This window comes from Panulirus ornatus, chromosome 57, assembly GCF_036320965.1.
Source record: "Panulirus ornatus isolate Po-2019 chromosome 57, ASM3632096v1, whole genome shotgun sequence".
NCBI lineage: Eukaryota > Metazoa > Arthropoda > Malacostraca > Decapoda > Palinuridae > Panulirus > Panulirus ornatus.
Window position 1 is genome coordinate 21,499,331 of NC_092280.1, and position 18,379 is coordinate 21,517,709.

An 18,379-nucleotide genomic window follows, 5' to 3' on the forward strand; every position below is an offset into this window, starting at 1 on the left:
TATGTAATTGAATATGAAAGCCTCAAACAAGGACAGACTGCTCAAGAATGGAGGGGTTGTTACAAGTTATACAAAATGATACGTGTCTAGAACTAACGGTGCAGGAAACTAATTTAATGTTCCCATGTTTTTAAAGGATTGACATTATTTATCAAATATAAGTTTTAGAATTGAAAAAAAAAGAGGCATTTGATCTGATGTGTATAGAAATTATACGTATGGTAAGAGAGAGGTATGATGTGAAATTGTTATAACTTTGGCTTGTTGACTTATTCTTCATAGGTAGATTTAGAGAAGTTAATGGGGAAAAGTCAGAGACTGGATCATGCACTACTTTATAACAAAACTAGCCTTTATCATCATTATGACGGGTAGATCGGTACAACGACTGTTTTAGAGGAAATAACTGAAGTGCTCTTCCTGGCCTGCACACTATATACACGGTAACCTTGCCACCTGTTTGGTAGGTTACGCTGACTGCTCCTGTAATGTAACACTAGGAAGCCGGGGGAAGGCACACCCTCTGGTGGATCTTAGGGCAGAACTGGTGTGCACTGCTCGACTTACAGTGAATTCAACAGTAGATTTATCAGTCGTACTGAACTGTTAATCACAAGGTGAAAAACAAGTGGTCTGTCCACCTGGCCGAATACTAGTCTTTGCCACCTTGGCTCACACGATGGATTGTGACACCTTTTTTGTTTGTTTTGAAGGATTTTATGGCAATATAGGTCGTGTCTTTCTTTAATGTTCGTTTTCATGGGTTGATAGTGATTTATTTCTTTTTTTTTTTTTTGAATGATCAGGTCTTGTTCCTATAATAATTGGTTGAGGCTCTGGTGATCTTACGAGGCTTTGTGGCCAAGTCTTGTCATCCCTTCTTCCTTTACTTGTGTCGTGATGGAGTTCTGTAAGAACTTTACGAACAGAGATTATAAGAAGGTCAGGGTAGTAAGAGGTGCATCAGCCGATGAGAAAATATAGGAATCATGCGAATGTCAGTGAGGATCAGCTATATGTCAAATGCACAAGGAAAGGGTACAACGACAGCAGCTGGGAAGAGGTATGAAAAAAACTGACTAGGGTGATAAGAGACGATCACAGACCTTATAGGGTAAGGAGCGATTTGCCTCATGGGCGTCTTAACTGTGAGGCAGGATATTATTTATTATTTTATTTATTTTGCTTTGTCGCTGTCTCCCGCGTCAGCGAGGTAGCGCAAGGAAACAGACGAAAGAATGGCCCAACCCACCCTCATACCGATGTATATACATACACGTCCACACACGCAAATATACATACCTGCAGTGGTTCCGGGCGATGAGAGTATGTGCTTCTCCAAGTGAGTACAGGTGAAGAAGTAATGATTAATTATACAATTTCATCATTGTATTTTCAACAACAATAGGTACTTTGTATCATGATGAGTCTTTTTTTTTCTAGGATAAGCACCGTGTCTTGCTTGAATTCAGGATAGAAATGGTTGAATCGTGGGCATCACAGCCATTTCAACACGGGAAAAACTTCAGAACAATGAAGTGAGGTTGAAAATGGTGCCACAACCAGGATTGTCAGGTACCGATAAAAAACCACCGACCTAAGTACCAGGGAAATTATTTGAAAGATGAAATAGACTCTGAATGAAAGTAGCACCTCTACACTAGTCCAAATGGCTATAGGATTGGTAGAACCTCCTCTGCAACTAATATCCTGCGTAAAAAAAAAGAAATGCTCAGTAAGTAGAAGAAATAAGCAATGACTTCAAAAGAATGGATGAACGACTTCCCATGCAGTTTCTTACATCTAAGTAGAGCAAAAAATTTCCCAGAAATTTCTTTGCAACTTAACCAACGCATTGCCGAAACAACCATGAATATGGCAACATCCCCAGAAATCCCATTACGTAACTGGGTCCCATAAAGCAGCGTTGTAGCACCGGCGCTGTTTTATAACTTGTACTGAAGATAATTCCCTTCCAATATGGACATCTCTTTTGCAGACATCACTCAAATAGCAATAGCAGTGTCCAAAAATACACTCCCTGAACACATCTTTTGTGTCCGTACTCAGCGGCCAAGAAAGACTGGAAAATAAAGACAAGCACGTTTACTTACGTGGCACTTGGGATAGTATAAGCTAGCAAGATAGCAATGGAGGAAAGTTTTTACAACACTAGAAGAGTTGAAACTACTGGGCTAAATTCTAAGTTTAACAGCTGACTCTATCGAGAAGAGGGTTGCCGTGACAAGTTTGTACAGAACCTGGTGCCTCATGGAGAAGCAAAAACGATAGCGGGTGAAAGCTATGGTTTTTCCCTGCATTAAACCATTCCCAGCTGAGCCAGTGAGAGATGATAGGAGAGGAGTTAGGGAGTAAAGATGCCTACCATGGAGGAAAGATAGACCGAGGTAGCGAATGTATTCCACACAGATGGAGTCCACAAAGCCTTTTCTTGTAAATGAATATAGTATCCAATTACTAGGCACACAAGGATACAGAATAGAACTAACTATTGCAGGAAAAAAATACTAAAATTGATAGGTAAAGATAATTCATAGTGCAAATGTGAGTAATACGTCAGCATCTCAATGCAGCCAGAACTAAGTCATAGAACTGAAGTTGGAGGGTTTCTTACCTAACATGCATTGCTCTACGTTTTTTTTTTTTTTTTTGACACTAGCAGTGACATTAGATGGTTCAGATGAGAGGTCTTGCAGTAAGGTGAAGCTGATGAGGAACCACGTGAGCAAAACATCTTACTGCTATGAGAAATGAGATCTAAATCACGTTCGACCACGTCTCCTTCAGGAGTCAACTCGAGTAGAGGACTTGATCCCAACTCTTAGAGCAAGAAGAGGAAGTTGATAAGACTGTAATTTTGATGATGTTACTGTTTGCTGATGAAAAAGTATGCTTACCAATATGTAAATTTCATTCATCCTAATACGCTCATTTTTATGATGGTATCTTTGTACTCAGTTATGACAGGTAAATGATTCAAATAAAACAAGTCCACTATCTGTATTTCTTTATTATACTAAGTGTAGTTTAGAATTCCCAGTAGCTTCTTTGCTAGTTTATCAAGATAAATATATTCGTGAAATATTCACTTGAATCGGAGACAGACGTACAGTAGTGTTATACCGATCGGTTTAAGGCTAGGCTTTCTTTGGGTATCTAGGATTACTGTACATGTAATGTATTTCATTTTAAAACGTTAATTTACCCACGTTTCTGTAACTAAATATGCTGTGAAATAATTTCTTGTAATACCAGAACATTTTTTTTGATATGCTGAATGCAGTAAATATGTGAGAATCCAATTAAAGATGTACGTTAATGATGTATAGCTTGTACCACCTGTGTAAGGGAAATTACAGGAGTAATATTTAGTGTGAGTAGAACAAGAGAAATTGAAACATCAATGGAAGTAGTAGATGAGGAGTGGTAACAGGCAGAGGTGAAGTGAGGAGTTGGGGTGAGAAATTAGGGCAGATGTTCGATAGATAGGGTGGCTGACATGGGGTTTTGGACATGAAAGAATACAGTGAAAGAATCATGGGAAGTTGTTTTGGTGAACTGCAGTTGTTGCTGAGTGTTTAGTTAGGGTTTACAGGGTATAAATGATTCATGATGAGGTGTCTAACGATTGGTAGAATGCCTGTAAGGTGCTGCTATGTAAGTACAAGGGGACGAGGGAACGAATGTTTTGATTTCATTGGTATAAGTTTATTGAGTATAGATTAAGTTGTCTAAGAGAGTGGTGATTTAGAGGGTATTGGCATGCACAGAGGCTGTGATGCTGAACCTTATTGATTTGTATTAAATCTAGCTAGATGACGTTTGTTGCTTTACTTCCATGATACATGATTGTATCATAAAAGAAATCAAGCAGATTTGCCAGACCTGGCCGATTTCGTCGTAAACCTTGCTTAGAATGGTTTAATTATTAAGTGATGGTCCTCAATATGGTTTACAATTCTGGCTCGAACGATGACTTTCATAGTTTTTCAACTATAGACTGAGTTGATTGGACGATCATTTTCGCTACTTTCCTAATGACAACGGACTAAACGCGGTGTAGTGGTTGGCATTATTAATTGTGGGTCATCGCTGGTCTCCATGGATTCAGATCCGGGGCGCTGCGGTCGGCCCTCAGCCAACCCAGGTATTCATAATGGGTGAATGGGTATCGGGCTTAGGCTGCTGTATGTTTGTGTAAACATACATAGGACTAAAAACATGGTACATATAGACTAAAGTGATGCGGGTAACACGAGTGTAAAACCCCCTCCCCATAGACAAATAGTAATTACAGCAGGAGTATGGTGGCGTGTTGAGTTCCATTCTACCCTTGACCAGGTACGGTGATGCTTTTTGTATTTGTTGTTAACCAGAATCATCAACATCCTATGATGTAAGTAGATTAAGTTTATACCTGTGATATGACAAGAAATATATGTTTTTCTAATGGTGACATGATATAGCGTAGAATGAGTGGTAATTATAACACCCGGCGACAGGATAGTGTGTGGAATGGATAGTACCTATACTACCCAGCCGACAGGATAGTGTGTGGAATGGGTAGTAACTATACTACCCAGCCGATAGGAGAGGGTGGAATGGGTAGTAACTTTACTACCTGGCTGACATAGAGTGTGGGTGGAATGGGTAGTATCCCATACCCGTCCGACAGGATAGTGTGGAATGGGTAGTAACTACACTACCCGACCTACAGGATAGAGTGGAGAATGGGCAGTAACTATACTACCTTGCCGACAGGATAGTGTGGAATGGGTAGTGTCTATACTACCCGGCCGGCACCATTTCACGTGTGCCGAACATCCCATTATCACTTGCCCAGGTGCGCCGCTCGTGTCGCCCACGCGCATCCCACTCGCTCCAAATTGCAAACTTATTTGAAACGGGATCATTTCTGATCGTTACATAATTCTTGAAAATAAGTTGATATAGGAGACTGTATGAATGATTTATTACAATTATATGCATTTACAGTTTACGCGAAACATTCCCATCATTGTACGTTTGACTGACCGACACATACACATATATATACATATACAACAATTTCTTCGTTTTGTAAATATCGCAGCTCATCTTGTCTAATGGTTAAGAGAAGGAAAGCACATTTAGTGAATCGACTAAAAATGCATATATTTGTCGGATTTTTAGGGCAGACCAGGATTGGTATGTCCTTCTGGTAAAATCCAAGTTGTTTGAAACCCGCATTGAAAAATATATCCTGCGCATCACTTTAATCAACTAAGTCTTGCTCTTCTATCGGGATAGTTGAAGTCAATCGTCCCATCAAGTGATCATGCAAATCACCATTCTTTTGTATGGCCGATTTTGTTGGTGACATAAGATCATAGAAACGGGGTCTATTCGTTGCTGGCGATGAGTCATCCAACCTAGGGCGACCCGCCGGGTGCAGCGAGCCCTCCGGCCAACCCTGTCCCCTGGTGTCTGATCCTGTAAACTCTATGATTCTTCTTGCTGTATTCGTGGAAGTCCTCCTCCTTGGCGGGATCTGGAAATTCTTGTCTGTAAGTGAAAATGGTATTTCAAGCTGGAAATTATCCATCACAGTCGCACGTTGTTTACTATTTACTCCCTTAGAATTGATAGAGTAACGAAAGTTATCTTAACTGATCGTGGTTGATGAATGAATGTACGACGAAAATTAATTTTCAACTATGACGTCATAGTAGACGAAACGGTATCCGATTCGGTTGTAACGATGCTCAGTTGGTTCATGGTTTCCCTGTCCGCTAGATAAGGTTTCGAACGTTGAAGATGATTCTGCAGAGTCTATAATCAGAGTGTTCATCCATGGCAGTACTATTTATGTTGGTGTAATGTAAGTGGCTAGAATTCGTCAATAGGTTGGACGCGTGGTATGTTGTCTCATGTTATTTAGTTAAGTGATTATGTCTCCTCAGAAATAGACATAAGGGCAAACCGAAACTGTGGAGGGTGGCAGGAGTCAGTGTTGGTGGCGGTCGGTGTAGCGATAATGCAGTCGGAATTCTTACAGTAGACTGCGTGGCTCCGTCTTTGACACCCCAATACCACTGGTTTTCATATAAAGATGGCATAATGTGTGGAGTAAATGAAATGATTCTTTGTCTATGAAGTACGTGGACGACTGGTAACGTGTCAGAAGCTTCCCTCTGTGCCCTGTGATAGCACTTGTGATAAGATCATTTATTAAATCATGGTATATGGTAATAAGGATACATATATGTGTTTGATGTGCATAACAGGTGAAGTGTGTCAAGTGGCGGCCTATTTGTTCTTTCGTTGTTTCAGGACTAGTGTGGAGTCACTCTGTTTGTATTGTTGGCGAAATTGTATCAAGGGGTATCATGCGATCAGTATATATGCAGGAAGAGGTAATGTGTACACTGTATTCTGAGAGAAAAAACACCTTATGATTTTGTTTTTTCGTCTGTCAAACCCTTTGCAGTGTTGAACATTTGTATTTAGCCTCTTAGTTGGAAAAAAAAAATAATGCATCTTAGAAATGCAATGTAATGAGTGGGAATTTCCCTACATGCATACAGCACCAACAATATCGGTATGGGAGCATTATGAACCTAATTGTTTGTCAGTGTTTCACATTGCAAAATTCCTGGTACCAACCGTGGAATTTTACTCAACTGATTAAGGTAAGAAAATATTTTTATTTACATTTTTGAAGGTAATATTTCAGTTCATTGGTGCAGCAGTTTTGTAAATATTTAGGCAGAGGTTATTTTGCCAACATATTGACACCAGTGGGGCAAACGGTACTATGCCGACATCATTTCTTTTCCTATATCATAATTTGGTAGATTAGCTATGCATTGCTGTTGTCTCAGAATATTGAGTGAATTAGTTCTGCCAGTATAGTCTACTGGTAATGAGTTGAGAATATAAGAACAGTGATGGAGTGAAGTAAAAGTAGGTAATACACCTGGGAAAAATCATCAGAACTTATGAAAAGTAGTTTATATTTATCATAATGTTTAGTATTCCAATCAAAGTTATTGCTTTCTAGTCGAAGCTGTCATATTCATAATTTAGCACCACCAGGTTGGCACCAGATGTCAACAATGGGTGAGACCGAGTGACCAAGAGATCCCCAGCAGCTGGCAAATTTAATTTCTCCTAGTTTACCAACACTTACACCCCAACTCTCAACTCGTCTGATACCTTAGGTTGGTTTAGTTTCTTAAGGTATGAGTAGGTTGAGGTGAGTTTATGTTTACTGAAGTGTTGGTTAAAGTTCGGGTATGAACTGTCATTAGAGCCAAAGTATGTGACATCCATTTCATTTATCATTTTGCCATTAGACAAGATTTCATAGGCTTTGTTGATATTTTGCAAATGTATTACATACTTTTACTTTAATAAATCCCTTATTTTCCCTAATATACATAACCTGCAACATTTCATTTGTAATTTTCTAGTGTAGGTCTGCATCACTATTGGCTGTGAACACTTACTGATTGTTTCTGCAGTGGTAGCGTAGCATGTCCTCAATTAGTGTAGTGTTGCAAAATACAGTAACAGTTGTGGAACAGTATTTTGAGTATTATATTGAGTGATATTAGATAAGGTGATAAGGGTTATGCAGTTGATTTTACGGTATGTGGAGGGAAGCCTTTGCTCGTAAGGGTCCATTCTCTGAACTAATGTCATCACGTAGCCTTAAAAACATTTGTAAACTGCCAGTATTCACTGTTTGAATTGGTTCGTTTCTCCTGTTACTTCCCGAGCACTGAACATTATTTCTTACTTGCATTTATGACCTTAGTTTATGCTGTTGTTGTATCTCAAAGAACTGTTCCCTCTCACTATCATCAAAATGTATATTGGGGAAGATATGAGGTTAAGACATTGAGTGAATTACTTTGTTTAGTAAAATGAAATGTAGCTTTAATTTGAAGTGTTTTATATACATGTCATGCCAGAATTTTGAATTTTATTTGTTTGAGAAGAATAAATGAATGTCTGATTCATCATGTCTGTCCATTGGTGTCAAAGATTTTCCAAAGTTAAAAATAGTTTTGTACCAAAGAATATTATTCTTTATTAGAAAATGAAGTACTTGTTTAACTGTTGGTCCCAGATTTTGTTGACGATGCTAGAAAATTGCCAGATACATGACTACTAACCCTTATACATAGTTGTCAATAATTCCAACATTCCCTTGGCAGAATAGAAACTACTGATTGCTGGTGTGAAATGTTTTTGGTTGGATATTTTATTGTTGAGTGAAAAGGCTGTGCCGGCAATATGACAGGCATGAATAGGAAAAGTAGCAGGGAAAATCATTGATCCTCAGAACAGTCATTGTTTTGTTGTGGGTATGATGGCCAGGGAAGACAGAAGTGATGTGCTAACCAGGGAGGAGGCTTGTGGTGGTCAGGGAAGGGAGGGCATGTTGATAGATGGAAGGCGTGGTGGCCAGGGAGAGTGGTGATGATGAGGTGAGTTTGGGGTCCTAAGGTACGATATGCTCAAAAAGGGATAAGACTTTAAACATCTGGGGCCCATGGCTCTTCAACTCCTTGCCTGCAATCATCAGGAACACCATGGGATTCAAAGTAGATAAGAGTAAGCATGCCAGGCTGTGTAGGCCATGGCATCCAACAGCTTGGTTGACCAATTACCCAACCCATCAGCCTAGATCTATCCCATGCTGCAAGGGTAGAAGACCCCTGAAGACTTCACCAGTTAGAGGGGGAGGGTGTGTTGATCAGGGAGTGATGGTGATGAGAAAGGGTGTGGTTGTCAAGGAGGGTGGGAGTGGAGGTGATGAGAAGAGGTGTGGTTGCCAAGGAGGGTGGGAGTGGAGGTGATGAGGAAAGGTGTGGTAACCCTTTATGGGCATAACAGGCTCCTAAGGTCTTTACCTAAGTCATCATTCCTGAAAATTTCATGTAAATTAGATGAACACTTATTGATCTATTTGAGGGAGAAGAAGAATGAGAAAAGAAGACAAATGGCAAAAAGACTCAATCAGAATGCCAGAACATATAAAGATATAACTATTTTGGAGTTATGATGATAATGATATCAATGTAATGACAATAACAAGCAGAAAATTGCAATTACATGACAGAATGAAACAAAATTGTCAAAACTTTTTAAAAAAAACAAACCTCATATTGTACCATGCAAGCCATGAGAATTCAGCCATCCTCTGATAGACATACCTGCATAGTCATGAGTGTTCAGGTGCTCATATTCTCTATATTTACCAACATTACTCCTTGGAAAACTCTCTACAGAGCCTTCCAAGCACTTTACTATTGCATATCATTTTTGGGAAAGGGTGATGAGGAACTGAATTCATTCTGCTGTGCTCAGCAGAACAGAGCATATTAACTTCCCAAAACACACAGAAACAAGATAGGTAACATCCTTCATAAATCCCAACTTACAGAAACTTTAATCATGTAGAGTAGAACAAATAAAGTCCCATTTATAAGTGGCTTGCTAAATGTGTCAAGTGAAGTATGTGCAAGTGAATAGTGAGATGTGGATCCAAGTTTGCAATGTGAATAGATGCAATAGCTCTAGATCATATGAAGTACAGGTACGCTACCGATTTTCTGGCACTCTTGGTTCCAAAGCTTAGCAAGATTAAGCATTTTGCTGGACCCACTGTAGTCATGTAATAATCATCAACACACTGCTTCCCTAAATACATCCCATTCCTCCTCCACTCCCCTTATGTCCTTTGTTCTCACCTTTTTCCATTCTGCACTCAGTCTCTCCTGGTACTTCCTCACACAAGTCTCCTTCCCAAGCTCACTTACTCTCACCACTCTCTTCACCCCAACATTCTCTCTTCTTTTCTGAAAACCTCTACAAATCTTCACCTTCTCCTCCACAAGATGATTATCAGACATCCCTCCAGTTGCACCTCTCAGCACATAACATCCAAAAAGTCTCTCTTTCTCGTACCTATCAATTAACACATAATCCAGTAATGCTCTCTGGCCATCTCTCCTACTTACATATGTATACTTATGTATCTCTCTTTTTAAACCAGGTAATCCCAATCACCAGTCCTTTTTCCGCACACAAATCTACAAGCTCTTCACCATTTCCATTTACAACACTGAACACCCCATGTGCGCCAATTATTCCCTCAACTGCCACATTACTCAGCTTTGCATTCAAATCACCCTTCACTATAACCCGGTTTCATGCATCAAAACTACTAACACTCACTCAGCTGCTCCCAAAGCACTTGCCTCTCATGATCTTTCTTCTCATGCCCTGGTGCATAGGCACCAACAATCACCCATCTCTCTCCATCCACTTTCAGTTTTACCCATATCAGTCTAGAGTTTACTTTCTTACACTCTATCACATACTCCCACAATTCCTGTTTCAGGAGTAGTGCTACTCCTTCCTTTGCTCTTGTCCTTTCACCAACCCCTGACTTTACTTCTGAAACATTCCCAAACCACTCTTCCCCTTTACCCTTGAGCTTCATTCACTCAGAGCCAAAACATCCGGGTTCCTCTCCTCAAACATACTATCTATCTCACCTTTTTTCTCATCTTGATTCACCCACACACATTTAGACACCCCAATCTAAGCCTTCGAGAAGGATGAGCACTCCCTGCATGACTCCTTCTGTTTCCCCTTTTAGAAAGTTAAAATACAAGGAGGGGAGGTTTCTAGCCCCCCACTCCCGTCCCCTTTAGTTGCCGTCTACGACATGCGAGGAATGCTTGGGAAGTATTCTTTCTCCCTTATCCCCAGGGATATGTGTGTGTTTGTAGATGGAGTGATAAGATAGATGAAAGCAAAACTAGGGAGAGGGGGTGCAGAGATGAAGTCCAGTGGTGAGGTATGGTTGCTAGTCACAAAGCCTGTTTGTAAATGACATGATGTTTGCTGAGTTTGAGGAGGAGTTGCAGAAGGTTGTAAGTGTGTTTTATGCTGCTTTTATGCATTGGCAATGGAAGGTAAATGTGTTTCAAAGTAAAGTAATGGTGTTTAAAAGGAATCAGAGTGAAAGTACTGAGTTTGCAAATCCCTTCAAAGTGAGAGAAGAAAGTAGACTAAACTGGGTTATTGATATGAGATGAGAAAGCCCGGAAGAAATGAGAGAAGTTAAGTATTTAGGAGCAGTCTTTGGTAAGTTTGATGATATGGAAGGAAAGACAAGGGAGGTAACAGCACAGGATAAAAAAGTCAATGGTTCCCTTAATAGCAGTACAGGGTAAGAGTCATTGGGTTCCTTTGTAGAATAATGAAGGTTAGAGTTGAAAGTATGGAAGAAATGATTAAAGGACAGCATAGTTCTCTTGACCTTGACCTGTGCAGTTGTAACATGGACATGGAATGAGTCACTGAGATGAAGAATCCAGGTTGTGGAAATTTGCTATTTGATAGGAGCATGTAGTATAACTAAATGGAATGAAAGAAATGAGGGAGTGTAAGACAGTTTGGTATGGCAGAGCATGCAAAGGGAATGAATTGTGGAGTGGTAGAGTGGAAGAAATATTACTTTGAAGTAGTTAGGGTTTGTCAAGATGGGGAGTTTACAAAGAGTATATGATAGTATGATTAAAGGAGTTGGTGTGAGATGAAGACCACTTTTGACGTGAGGAATTAGAAGATAAAATAGTGGAAGAATGCATGTAATAGTGTATGCAAGGGAGGCATTTAAGGATATGGATGAGTGGGGACTCTTTTGCTGTGGCTACCCCCATGATGGGAGTTTCCAGAGGGAACATACATTAGAGATATAGACAGATAGGTATTTAGACTACGTGAAGTTTTCCTCCAGCCAGCAAACAACAAAACCATCTACAGGAAATGCCATTCTGGACATAATCTTTATAAATAATGTGGACTTCATATGTCATATTACAATCTCAAACACCCATTACTCTGATCACAATCTAAGTGAAGTAAAAACAAGCTTGAATGCCAAACTGCTTAGTCAGAGCACATGAAATGATGGAATTGTTTTCAGTATTTTAAGCTTTAATGGTAAACATTTGATTGCGAGGCTGTGATTAATGAGACCTCTGCGACAGTGGAAAACCATGCTGAGTACCAAAAAAAGAAGGAATGTGTAAATAACATGACCACTTTGGTACTTCAAACAGACATATACTGGAGAGGGAAAGCTCAAAATGGCTAGGTTGGAATGAGAAGTATGAGCACTAAATAGGAGGCAAAAAAGAATTGCAAACCTAAAGAAGATAAGCTCACCCTTCAGAGAAAAGGAAATTATCAAGCAGTTCATCAGACTTAGATCATAAACTAAAAATGTCATATGGAACTCTGGAAAAAGAAGAAAAAGCCTTGATTGAAATAAAAGGAAATAACCCAAACTACTTTTCCGTATATGCAAGATGCAATCAAAGACCACAAACTTAATTCGTCCACTTAAAACTTAAGGTAATTTTAAAGACAACTGCCAAGAGGTGAGTGAGATTCCATAAAGGCATTACGAATCAATATTCAATGAGACAAAAGCATGAAAGATGAATAACCTGACAGACTTCTTTGTAAATGGTAATTCCCCAAGTGTACATAGAAGGTATCACCATCTAAGCACATGATATTGAGAGTGCCATTAACATCATGCCCATGTCCTCAGCCTCAAAACTGGGCTTCCAGAACTTAGTCTTCATAAAGAAATGCAGGAAAGCTTAAGCACATACATGAAATATTCCTGGAAGAAAAAGATTAGGTTATGGCCTTGTTCTGAAGAGCCTGACACTAACTCACATCACCCGACTCTACAAAGGTGGAAGCAAAGCATCATCCAAAAACTATCGACTAGTAGCATTGATATCACCTATCATTAAATGCTTCATAAGAGTCCAAAGAGGCAAGCTGACTGAATTTATGGAAGTGAACAAGCTGCATAACCAGGACAACTAGGTTTCATGGTGGGAAGATCTTGCCTCTCAATTGCTTGACATTTATGGTAGGATTGTTGAAGCTCTGAAAAACAAAGAAATTTGCTGACATGATTTACACAGTCTTTGCAGAAGCATTTTACAAATGTGACCATGGTGTCATAACACTTGCAATGTTAAAGTTAGGATACTGAAAGAATTGGGAGATTGGATGTACACTCTTTTTAATAATAGATCTTTCACAGCCCATATTCATGTGGCAAAGGAACTATATCACTGGTAACAGCTGATATCTCTGAGGGTATACTCCCTGGAGTACAAATGGGTGAGTTATGTCTTCATATATACCTGGATAATCCTAGAAGTTATGGGTCTCAACTTACATTAAGAAGTAACATCCTACTGACATGACAGGCGTGGAAGACTTTGTGAAATACTATTTCAGAAATCCAGAGGTACATTATGTACAGAAAGAGAGAGCATCTGAAAATACATAGGGCCTAAGACTCTTCAGCACCTTGCCTGCCTTCATCAGGTACCTACAAAGTGTACCAGACCAGCTATGCTGTCGGGGCTATGTGGGCTGTGGCTACCAACAGCTTGGGCGACCAGTGACCCAGCCCAATAGTCTAGGATCAGCCCAGGCTTTGGGGTAAAAGTTCCCTAAGACTTCATCAGATGTTCACTAAGTATTTGCCAGGTCCCCAAAGCCCTTAGGCTGCTGCTATCAGTATTCCTGCAAATAAATTTTGTTGTGAAATAGGATTTTGAATGTGTGGGCATAATCTCGCTCTCTCTCTCTTTCCCCATGTCGACATACATTATTGAAATTATGTACAAAAAAATGTTGTACTTAACTCTTTGTTGGTGTTGGAAGGTGCTGAATGGATGAGGGAGGGCCTTTATTTGCAGCATGGATGATTCATATGTAAGTAGATAAATTTTTTTTTTTCCATGCCTGATTTTATTACCTCGTCACATTACACATCATGTTTTTCCATGCTTGATTTCAGGCTTCACATGTCACTTGTGTATTTTGTTACACATATATGTATTTTTTATATATTCTTTACATATTATTGATATATTTACGTGTCATTGACATATGAATAATATGAACACTAGAAATTGTTTCTTTTCCTCTTGAAATGGCCACAATAGTGGGTATGTAAATCTGGCATCGCATAAGATGTGTGCATGCTCTGTAATGATCTGTGGGTGACTGAGATGCATAATATTTTTTCAGCTGTGGCCAGCAGCATCACCTGCCTCCCTATAGGCGCTCCCTGGAGGAGGGCAATTCAAATAATGGTGGGGAAAATTAATACATCCATTAACATGCACTGCACTCATCTACACTTGCATCGGTTGATGTGCACTGCATTTTAAGGGTTACAATTCGTTTGAAAATTTTACTATTTACATCAGGAGTCACCAAAGCTGAGCTCTTACCCAGTGGCTATGTGTTGTTTCAGTTGTATTTCAGGATGAGAACTCACACAACAGGTCAGTCTCTTTTTAAACCTATTACCAGTGTCACATTGTTTACCATGTATTCATTATTCCTTTTAGTACTGTATGATATTTTCTCACTTGATGTTAATGCAAAAACCTAATTTTGCAAAGGTTTATAATGTAAGAAGCCCAGCCTCTGGCACTGCATGAAAGATTTTAGGAATTCAAATAATTCTTGGGAAAATGCAACACTAGTGTCCAGGCTTCTTCCACCAAAGTGATGAATGACCACAGTCCAATATATCCGATATAAGGTGATATTGAGGGAACATATATATCAACAATTTCTCAACATCCCATTTGCTATTACATTGTCCCTGATGTACATTCACTGCATGATTATATTACTCTCCAATCCTTTACGTACAATTTGTTGATCTATGATGTCTAATAATTAAAAAGATTTTGAAAATGAGGTGTTGATAGACTAAGGAGCATGGAAGTTTTCGTTTTGAGAAGCAAATTATTATTTGAGATAGCTTTCTATTAATGGAGCATAGATGTGTCACTTTGGCTATTGGCTTATGAGAGGTCGTTTTCTTTTATGTGGATAGATGTTTCATGGTCCTTAGCACCTTATTGTTACCATGGGAACCCCACTCGTGCAATTTCAAAAGTTCCACGTTTTGTACTATGAAAGCGGGATCCCTTATGGATTTGACAAACCCATAAAAGCCCTCTTCAGAAACTGAAAGTTTGGATCATTGTGGACATAAGACACATGATATTTCCATGATTTTTTTTCTCTTGTGGGTGCTTGTTTGTTGCTAGCTGAGTCATAGTCATGTTAAGGTAGGCTTGGGTTGGTGGGAGGAGAGGGCTCGTGGGCAGAGTCTTTTGATATTTATAAAGGACTAGATAAGATTGATAGGTCTGACTGGCTTAACTCCATGTTTTCCCCGTAATTCAAAACCATATTTTTTCTCCTATGTATGTTGGGAGAAATATTATGCAAAAAGAATGTTTCATGAACTAACAGCTTGGGCCCACCCCTGGCTGTGAGAATGAAGGCCCAAGAGGATTTCATGAGGTATCAACAGGGTGATTTTGGCTTTGAAATAAAGGCACAGGATACTCAGAGAGTGAGCATAGCTTCAATTTCTTGTCAGTAGATTGCAGTACATGAATTATAGACACATCATTTATTGGGAGAACTGTGAGACTTTTGTGACAAACTGACATTTTCACTTTCTACTGGCATTTCCATCCATTGATTGCTGTTGCAATAGGTGGTCAAAATGACATTATGATAATGATTATGCTGACACAGAAGAGTCTGGCTTCAAGAGTGAAGATTACGCATGTTCTGATTGGTCTCACGAGAATAGCTTGGACTCGGACACATCAATAGATTTGTTTGATGCTTAAGTTTGAATCTTCCTCTTTTTTAGCATGACCCATGATTTCCATGCTTAGGTGCTTCTACTGTGTATATGTTTTCAGGAAGGACAAAATATTACAATTTCAGAAGTACTTATTTTGTTTTGTAATCTCAGAGATGTCTTGGAATGGTTTATACATTGTAATTAATTTCTTGCATGATAGCATTCATATCAGTATTTTGTTTGGCTGCTTGCCCATCCATAACTCTTCAGAAATGAAATGATTATTTTTTATCATATTTTAGAAATAGTACGACAAAAGGCTAACCAGTTTGTTTTAAGAGAAGCTTTTGAAATCAAGATTTTAGCATTTCATGGAATAGTGGTTCACAGAATAAAAGCATTATTAGATGAATGCAACATATTCAGTTTTTAGATCAAATTGATTAATCCATAAACAAAGTAGTCCAAGGAAATAAATACTGTAAATACCAAATTGTCAAACTCTGCATTATTTTGACCCCACCTGAGGAACAGAGTTCTACTTCACTGCCTTCCTGAATCTTGCCTTCCTCATTAAAATCCATGTTGGATAAAGCTTCTGACCCCCATAGGGAAAATATCTCATGAAAATATTTACCTCATATCCACAGTAAATTTTATAGTTGTGCCCACCTTGAAAGCAACATATGTGTTAAATAGTTTCACTAAAAAAAGGTGATGATAATAATGTACTGCAATAATTTGAGATGTGATATTAAGGAACAAGTATTAACTATTGGATGCAGGTCTAATGGCAGTGGACATTTATCACTTTAGTGGAAAAAGACATCCTTATACATCTTTTACAACTAAATCTGTGCAACTTCTTGTCATAATTATTCAAAGACCATTGAGGGTATTACACTATTATCCTGGGCCTAGCATGGGCTGTTGGGGTAGAAGACCCTAGAAGTCTTAATCAGGTACTCGCCAGATCAGAAAAATTCCCAACAGTGATCATGCCGAGTAATTACTGCTGTACATTAATAATAGCTTGGACATGGGCTACCATTATTGCAGCAACTGATTCAAATTCCTGAAAGTGTGCATGCTAAACCTTAGCCTAGGCATGTGCAAAAGATTGCTTCTTTGAGTATGAATCTTGACAAAATTAAGTTCATTGATATGACAAAACCAAAGTGATGAATTATTGAACTTTGCAGTTAACCCACTGACTGCTAGTGTGTGGCATACAGCATAGGATGCCTACAGTAGTTGTTTGTGGGTGTGCTGTATATGGTCTGGTCCATTTATATATCTCAGGTGCAGTAAACAGTGGGCTTGTGAGTCGGGAAGAAACCAATGGCAACTCAGACAATATTCACGTATATTTTTTCAGCGTATGTATGGATCATGGTGAAGTGCCTGAGGATTGGCAGGATGCATGCATGGTGCCTTTGTACATAGGCAAGGAGGATAAAGGTGTGTTCAAACTACAGGGGCTTGAGTTTGTTGAGCATTCCCAGGAAATTGTATGGGAGTGTGTTGATCGAGAGGGTAAAGGCATAAGTGGAGTGTCAGATTGGGGAGGAGCAGTGTGGTTTCAGAAGTGGTAGAAGATGCATGGATCAGGTGTTTGCTTTGAAAAATGCGTGCAAGAAATACTTAGAAAACAGATGGATTTGTATGTAGCATTTATGGATATAGAAGGAAGATGGTAGGGTTGATAGTGATGCTTTGTGGAAGGTCTTAAGAGTATATGGTGTGGGAGTAAATTGCAAGAAGCAGTGAAAAGTTTTTACCAAGGATATAAGGCATGTGTATGAGTCGGAAGAGAGGAGAGTGATTGGTTCCCAGTGAATGTTGGTCTGCAGCAGGGGTGTGATGTCCCCATGGTTGTTTAGTTTGTTTAGGGATGGTGTGATTAGGGAGGTAAATTCAAGAGTTTTGGAGAGAAGGGTGAGTATGCAGTCTGTTGGGGATGAGAGGGCCTGGGAAGTGAGTCATTCTTGTTCACCAATGATGCATCTCTGGTGGTTGATTCAGGTGAGAAACTGCAGAAGTTGGTGACTGAGTTTGGAAAAGTGTGTAAAAGGAGAAAGTTGAGAGTGAATGTGAATAAGAACATGGTTATTAGGTTCAGTAGGATTGAGGGACAAGTTAATTAGGATGTAAGTTTGAATGGAGAAAATTGGAGGAAGTGAAGTGTTTTAGATAACTGGGAGTGGATTTAGCAGTGGATGGAACCATGGAAGCAGAAGAGAGTCATAGGGTGAGAGAGGGGGTGAAGGTACTGGAAGGGTTGAAGAATGTGTGGAATGCAAGAATGTTATCTTGGAGAGCAAAAATGGGTTTGTTTGAAGGAATAGTGGCTCCAACCATGTTATATGGTTGCAAGGTGTGGGCTGTAGATTGGGTTGTGCATAGGAGAGTGGATGTGTTGGAAATGAGATGTTTGCGGACGTGTGGTGTGAAGTGGTTTGATCGAGGAAGCAATGAAAGGGTGAGAGAGATGTGTGGAAATGAAAAGGGTGTGGTTGAGAGAGCAGAAAAGGGTGTATTGAAATGGTTTGGTCACATGGAGAGAATGAGTGAGGAAAGATTGAGAAAGAGGATATGTGTGTCAGAGGTGGAGGGAATGAGGAGAAG

General features: G+C 39.4%; 1 protein-coding gene across 25 annotated transcripts in view; it reads left to right on the forward strand.

Annotated features, from left to right (window-relative positions):
- alph (protein phosphatase alphabet) overlaps positions 1-18,379 on the forward strand; it is a 217,465-nt gene that overhangs the window by 97,532 nt on the left and 101,554 nt on the right. For 3 of the 25 annotated variants that reach the window (XM_071694630.1, XM_071694629.1, XM_071694634.1), the window contains exon 1: positions 5,864-5,918. The exons of 1 other annotated variant lie outside the window; for it this stretch is intronic. The gene's annotated coding sequence lies outside the window, so the exon portion shown is untranslated. Of the gene's footprint in view, positions 1-5,746; positions 5,919-5,997; positions 6,158-6,495; positions 6,693-7,089; positions 7,224-18,379 lie in introns of those variants that run through there. 21 more of the 25 variants (XM_071694618.1, XM_071694609.1, XM_071694616.1 and 18 more) reach the window with 18 other exon arrangements.